General features: G+C 32.5%; 1 pseudogene; it reads left to right on the top strand.

Moving 5' to 3' along the window:
• Positions 1-3,789: 3,789 nt before the first annotated feature.
• LOC133187961 (glycoprotein 3-alpha-L-fucosyltransferase A-like) lies at positions 3,790-5,160 on the top strand (annotated as a pseudogene).
• The last annotated feature ends 3,055 nt before the right edge of the window (positions 5,161-8,215 follow it).

Here is an 8,215-nt window from a genome sequence, read left to right as displayed (position 1 = left end):
TGACAGAGTTAAGCCAATTCGACCCAATTTTTTTTTTTTTTTTACTCATCAGACCAAATTATTAATAGAAAATTTTAGGTTCTCAATTTTGAATGTCCGCTATTCTGGAGATCCTACGTCGCCTATGTTGGTCCAAAGTTCATTTAGTAACATAAATATAATAAAGTTTCCCTTTGCAAACGTAGCTAAAGCAAGTGCTCGTAAACCACAATCTCGAAAAGGAAAAAAGGCTATCGCGAAACCAACACATGCATTCCTTTGTCTTACAGTGTGCATAGTCTCATTGTCTACATGTACCACTGCACTATATGAAGGTGTAAAAAAGCTTCTTATTATAAAAGAGGCATAATTTGCAAAATTATTTATTTCATTATTCATTTATTGTTTCGTTCGTCCCTCAAATACCACAAGCACTTGAATTTGTAATTTATACAATATGGTCTGTTGTAGTGATAAAAGGAGGAAAAGTTAAAATTGCTGCTTAATCCAACTCCAGTAAAGTATTATCCATATTTGCGTAAGTCTTTGAATATTATGAAAGTATCTTCGTATATACTACTTAAAACATCCTTATACATGTAAATGAATACTTTTTGCCAATAGTGATTTCTGAAAGGCTTTCAACTTATGAGATGACGATTTTTAACTATAATAGAAATTTACCTGATCAGAAGTTAATGTGAATTGAACTAAAAGCCTACATTCGATTTTGGTAATCTATTCAGAAATAGAGATAAAGTGGTGAACAAGTTTTGGCGGATGTCACAGAGAGGATAAATAAATAAGCAAATATTTATCGAAACTAATTATTAATTTATTTAAAATGTTTATTTTTCTAAAACATTCAGTGAAATGCAAAAATATACGGTTAAAAAGTGAAAAAATAAAAAAAGAAATCAGTTAAAATCAATTGTCTCTCATGATTATGAATATTTAATCTTTTTGTGCAAAAAAAAAAAACGACGGCATCCTAGCATCCAGACATGTCTTAAACTTATTAGAACCCAACACTCTTAAAGAAGCATTTGGTCAATTACTTATATGTCAAAATTACTTAAGAGTGTTTCGGCGGTATTAATAGCACATGCCATTTCGTATTTGTAATAAGGTCCGCCTCATCAGAGGTTTACCTTATGCATAAATCAATCAATTTCTTTGAACTTCAATTGATTTTAATTTGGATCTAATGATCAGATCACTTATATTCTTGTGTTTACGGTATGCAACCATAGGGGGTGTTGTGAATAAGTCTTTGCATACTTCGTCATCTTGTATGTAATCCCAATATTTCATAAGTCGTTTCCTTAGCCCTTTTATACATGGATTAAACTTGTTTACCAAAACGTTGGGTACAGCCTTTTTGTTATTTTTCTTCTTTGTTTTTTTTAGAAGATCCATTCTATTTGCAGAAATAGTTTTTTGCATAATAGGTTCAATTTCTGAATGTTTATAACCTCTTTTTTTCGAGATGAGTTTTGAAATCTTTAAAGATAGTTAGCAGAACAGTTTGATCACTAGTATTTCTCAGATGTCTGGTACATTCTCCTTTAATCAGGCCCTTGAAAACTGATGGGTTATAAGTACTTTGCCTGTGCAGGAACTGGAAGCTGTTAGTAGGTTTGATATATGAGCGAATGTCTAATCGCAGGCAAGTGCCTGGAAAATCCCAAGAAAAGTGAATAAAAGTTTAGACGTCCATGCGAGACGTTTTCCCTCGGAATATGACCCAGATGAATGAAACATGTTAATTTTGCTCTTCTATAAGGTTTCCATACAATGACTTTGGTATTCTGAACATAAAATTGCAGCCGGATTTGTAAAGGAATGATATACATAAATACCAGCAGGTTTCAATGTACTACTTTTTAGTTTCATTTACTATGAGCTCAACAGCATGTCTATAACTTCATCTTATTAACAAAGATTTAGATACCACGGTAAGGTGTGCATTTTTTGGAGAGAGAGATAATGGCCTAGCTTTCAGATATTGCGTCAAAGCATCTGTTTAAAGGGACGATATAATTGGCAAGCAAAATAACTGACAGGCAAAAAATAATTAATATCTATAATAACTAGTTGCTATCATAAAACAATAAAACCAACACGAAAGTGATTGCCTCTAATATATGAAATATATGGAGATGAGGAACAGTATTAGCTTAAAAGTCCATCAAACAATTCAAATTTTGGAGCAGAGCAAACACGGACAACTAAAACATCAGAGGTGGGATCAGGTACCATTGAGGAGTGAGCATCCCCTGCAGGCCGGTCACATCCGCCGTGTGCTCCTTGTCATGATCGGGAAATCAGGGAAAAATAAATCCGTCGACAATTGAGTGTGTAAATAATGGGATAACAATTAGTATGAAAAACGTCAGACAGCATTTGACTTAATGATAAATTGTATTTGCTGACAAGGTCATTGTATCGACCATAGAACTTACGAAATGACGACTTTTAACGAGAATGCTGAAATTCTTGTTTCATCAACTTGTTTGTCAATAAATTGTTCATACGTAGAGCATGCTATTGCGTATCGAATCAACTAAGAGATATAAACTCCGTATTCAGGTGATGAAGATATATTGCTGCATAAGTAAGGGAAGCTGACGATTGAAAAGTTAAAGTCATCATGTTTCTCATAAAACTTGGTTGTTAGATTACCATTAGCGTCTTTTTCGTGTAAAATATCCAAATATGAAACAGAAAAAAGGGGAGAGCTCTGTCATTCAGTGACCTTTCCAAACCTTTCAGTGACCTTTCAATTGACTGAATGGTGCAGGTTCATCTTGTGTTCCCAAGGTGAAAATCGAAATTTCGTAACCTAAATTCACTTTTACAGGACACTCCTAGATTTATTCCAAAATATGATTGGGCTACTGTGACAAATATAAGAGGAGTAAGAGGAGTTCAGAGAACCAGGTTTTAGATTTAAAAAAAAGACCCCCATTTGGCTCCTTGGTGAAAATCAAAGTCTTTAAAAGGTAATGCATGTCTACAGGACCATCCAAAAGATGATTTGGCTACTGCAAAAATATACAAATGGGCTACTTTGAAAAGTGTAATAGGGAACTCAATGAACCAGGTGTTTAGGAAAAACAACGTTTTTTTTTAAAACCACCCACTCACCCCAAGATGAAAATCTAAATTCCCAAACCTTATGCACATCTTCAAGACACACTCAATCATATGCAAAAATATGAATGGACTACTGCTTAAAATGTAAGAGGCATGTAGAAAATCAGGTTTTTGTAGAAAAACACAGGGTTTTTAATCCACCCGAATAAGCATAAATCAATCAATCTCAACAGTTTTTATAGTACTTCTTTTTATTTTAAATTTGTTGCTATGACTAAGATTCCCTCAATCATCATCTACCTCTCGGTTTCCCAGTGGCACATCCATGACATGTTATAGATACACTTTCAGTGCATTTTTTTTTTCATTCCCTCCGGTTAATTTACCTGCATTCCTTCAAGCAGCTAAACACGCATCCATTTATTTTGATGATCATTCAAAAATAACTCTTTAACATAGGCAATCAATATTTAATGTTAAGGAAATGTAGGATAAAATTTTCGCTCCTGCTACATAGCCTAATTAATTTTTTTTTTCTCCAGCAACAAAATATAAATGTTGCTTAAAATACTCTGTACATAAATACCTACTGCATTAGTATTTCACGCTCCATCTACCTTATACCCTATACCCTCATAACCATTGATGAAAGAATACTATTTACCGACATACATGACGATACATTCCCGAGCTTTACGTAAGTGCAATGTCCTTTACAATTGGGTTTTAATTCTTTTTTGATTTGAAATCTACATCAGGTATGATTGACATTTTTCAATTATATTTTAATTTAAAAATACAAATCGTATTAAAATGAATTACAACATTCAGATGTATGTTAGTATAAAGGGTTTTTTAGCAATATGGGTTTTCTTTTCCCTAACAAAGGAAATCAAAATAAGAAATAAAATCTTGCTTTCTTTCATGTTCAAATTTCAATTAATCATATTTATCTTAGTAATACGAATCCGTTTCAGAATGAAGATTTTCCTTCTATCACAGAAGCATTGGAAGGCGATTGTAATTTGCGGCGTTATATTGAGTTTAGTAATTCTGTATTCAGAGCTAACCCCTGAAATGAACTTATACAGATTAGTGTTCCAAACTGTGGGCAGAGAATCACCACCTCTAAGGAAATATCGCACATACTGGGTTGATATGGAGCCTTACATTACCAACAATCTAAAGCTCTATAACAGCTCTAGATGCAGCGTCCCGAATTGCATCTTGGCGAATAATATTTCCAATGCAGATATTGTTGTGTTCAGCCACCGACACATTCCAAAAAGTACTTTAAATAAAACAAAAGGTCAAATTTGGATTTTTTATTCCGCTGAAAGTCCATATCACATACATAGACCAAACAAAGAATGGATGGACCGTTTTGATTTGTCAATGTCTTATATGGACGATTCAGATATCCATGTGCCAATGTATGGAAAATTTCAAAAACGACAAAAAATTCTGAAGAGGAACTACAGTGGTATATTAATCAATAAAACAAATGACACAGTCTGGGACTCAAGCCACTGTGTTACCCCTTCGAGGAGAGAAAACTTGGTCAAAGACCTTAGTAAATACTTAACAGTTGATACTTATGGCGGATGTGGTACTAAGAAATGTGGTCGTCAATATGATAGATTTCCCAAGTGTCAATCCTTGTTTGAAACACATTACAAATTCTATTTTTCGTTCGAAAATTCAATCTGTAAACAGTATACAACGGAAAAATTACGTAATCTTTTCATCCACAGCGCTACACTAATTCCTGTCATCAATTGACCAAGCGATGCATCTCGATATATCCCGAAAGGAACGTATATTAATAGTCAGGATTTTGCTAATGCTAGTTCACTAGCAAAAGAATTAAAAAGGATCGGTTCAAATGAAGCAGAGTATATTCGTTATTTGACGGAAAAAGACAAGTACACATGCCAAACAGTTGACAAAATAGTACCTAGTGCACAATGTACCTTATGTAAACATCTAGTGGATATAGAAAAGGGGAAAAAGACCAGAAAAAACAATCCCTGGTTTCAAATTTTAGACCCGAAAGTATTTTGTACAGTTCCAAAATACTAATTTTTTTCATAAAGTATTAAGAACATATACACCATTCTTTTGTTCTGAGAATCCATTTAAAAACTAAGGAGGGAGAGAGAGAGGGGGAGAATAGGAGAGACAGGGTTGAGTTATATCCTTTGTTTTGATATTCTAAATTCTTTTTACCTAATATTATATGCACGGATCTCTAACTTAACAATCTTTTCTTCGCTTATTTTCACTTTTAAAATCTGTATATTCTTACATTGATAAACACTTCTGCGCTGGCCAAACCAGAAAACCTTGCTTCTCACCTTCATATTAATTTTCCTAATTGATACTTTGAATCAAAATTCTAATTCTCCAAAGAGGAAAGAATTCCCAATAAGCATGTGTAAAAGCAAAATAATTATTTTTATAAAACTAGAAAAATCTTGGATTGGAGAATTTCATATTTTGTTGAATATTTGGTACTTGGATATTCACCAAAATTCATATTTTGCATTAATGTGTCTTCCTGTCGCAGCATTCAACATTACAAGAAAAAATTAAATTTAACTTTACCCTCCATAAAACTTGATTCGGTTACTTGATTCAATTTATCTGTCTCTTTGTCATGGTTGTAAAAGTTCGGTCAGATTAGATCCTTCTTTCACTGTCCGTTCTAGATCGATGAACAAAGACCTATCATCTCAATCTGTGGAGAGTGAAATTGCACAATGAATGTTTAAACTGACACAGAAGAAAAAGAATTAAAAAAAACGCATGGATTTCTAATAGCTATCTCTGATAAAGCACAATAAAACTTGTTATTGCTACTCATCCGAAAACTGCTTGATTTTTTGATTGAAGTCCCTTCAAGAATTTCTCACTCGTGATGGGAAGCCACTCATTTCAGTGTAAGGCTGCAATTTTTAATATGTACTTGCCACTTATGGCTAGATATATGAAACCTCTGCTTTTAGTTATTTACAGATTCTTCTATATATTGCACGTGAAAGGAACAGGCAACCCTTATTTTCTTTCTGAATATTTTTCCATTCTATGTTAAACCCTAAGACTTTTATGCATGTTGAAAAACGGCAACCTTATCCTTGAAATTGAAATTTTAAGGATAAAGGGCATGGCCATTTGACCATTTCTCAACATTTCTATTTGTTTAAATTTTAAAGCCATTTTGATTCTTTTCAATGAGAAATAAAGACCACTCATTGATTTTGTTGAACAGTAAATTTACTTATAATTTTTCCCTGATACCTTGACTTGCAGTTCATTAGATTTATTAATTTCCATGATACAATTTCCACCAAATATTTCAGCAATTGACCCTGTGTCTGTTTACTTTGCCCTTAGAAAGTTCTTGTCGCTTGCACATTTTTTTGCTTCTATTTGAAATCGTTGAATTCCGAAACACAGAACAAGCATCGATATTTTGGAATAATTAAGATAAAGTTTAATCCAGTAAGAAAGCATAAAACACCCTTCATCAGAGTTACTTACACAATATTATTTCGCTTTCGTGGTTCAAATTAAAAACAACAAAATATTGGACTTCCTGCAGTTTGACTCTTGATGAACGACCTGAAATAGGGTTCCTGACCATTGACTTTTACAATGGGTAAATATCAAAGCTAAGATCCTCTAAATTTTAAAAAATGTTTGTTTTCATGCGTTTCACTTTTCAACGTGCATTTTAGGGTCATTGCATCTTTGGTATGCTCTTGTGAAACTGGTGTAAATTTTTCATCGTAACTGCCTACTCTGACATCTTATTTGGTCTTTGGCCTTTGCATGATAAAACTTTTATTGTTTCACCTCCCAAGAAGAACTTGATTTAGTTTACATTGACCTTTCATACCTTTGCTTCTTCACACTATCTTAATTTATTCTAGCAAATATCTTTTTAGCCACATTATTTCATAACTACTTAATGACTGAGGTTAAAGTACAGAAAATGCATAGTATTAGATTGATTGTCTTATTATTCACTATTGAATTATTTACATGAAACTGTTTTATATAAGCTAAGTAAACTGCTCTAAGTAAATTTCGTGTTAAAAACAGTCGTATTCCATTGAAGGTTCTCTTTCATCAAAGAATTTACGGAATAAGTCAAATTTTTGAACTTATACAAAGTGATACACTTGCTTGGATGAGAGTAAATAAAAGCAAAAACCCAAAGAAGCCATTATGTGTATTAAAAACCAATAATTACTGACATTACTTTGATCTAGCCCTATGAAGATAAGCATTTAGATATACTCTTTGAAAAGTTATGTAAATGAACGATATTTCTAAAATGTCATATTTGCAATCAAATGTCCAATAAAAAGCAATTCCCTCTGTGCAACAGAGTGTTCAATGATCACGGCCACTTTAACATGAAAATTCCTTTTGATACAAATAACCTCGAATCATTTTGACATACATTTTTTCTCGTACATCTAAAACATGAAGGAAAATTTAAAAGCTCATAGTCCTTCTGTTAACGCTAATGAAATTGTGCTTAGTGGTTTTCCATTTAATATAATTTTAATTATCATTTAAACAATTATCTAAAAAGACCTTTTAATAGTATACTTTCAAAGTTAAAAGTACTGTTCTTTTTGTTTTGGTCTGGTGATTATAATTATAAACTGTAGTGAAACACCAGCTTAATTTACGTAATTAACATACCAACTTCTATTAAAATTTCATCAATGCATTAACCCATTATTAAAAATGTATAATAAGGTAGATGCTCTACTAAGCCCCTATCTTTACTCCTCACAAAAATATCAATTGCTGCAAAGGAAAATTCTTCGACGTACACTGTTCAGTACTAAAACATATTCCAGAAGTGTTGTGAATATGATGTGGATTTCCAACAACTCCAAATTTGCTTTTAGTAAATTCAAAATCACCAAAATTTTCAAAAGTCATTTACGTTAAAACGTACGACTTTTCTACACCTTTACATCCATTTCTTGCGATAAATTAAGGACTAGGCTTTTGATATTATAAACAACTGTTTCTTCAATGATTGGTAATCAACAAAATTACTTTGTTAAAAGTCACTTTGGTTTTACACACAAGTACTCTGAAGTTGATATTT

The sequence above is a fragment of the Saccostrea echinata genome, unplaced genomic scaffold (assembly GCF_033153115.1).
Source record: "Saccostrea echinata isolate AGI-Se365-2 ecotype Australia unplaced genomic scaffold, CSIRO_AGI_Sech_v1 ptg000015l, whole genome shotgun sequence".
NCBI classification, from domain to species: domain Eukaryota; kingdom Metazoa; phylum Mollusca; class Bivalvia; order Ostreida; family Ostreidae; genus Saccostrea; species Saccostrea echinata.
The sequence above is the reverse complement of the archived record's forward strand: the minus strand, read 5'-3'. Positions and strand labels throughout refer to the sequence as shown.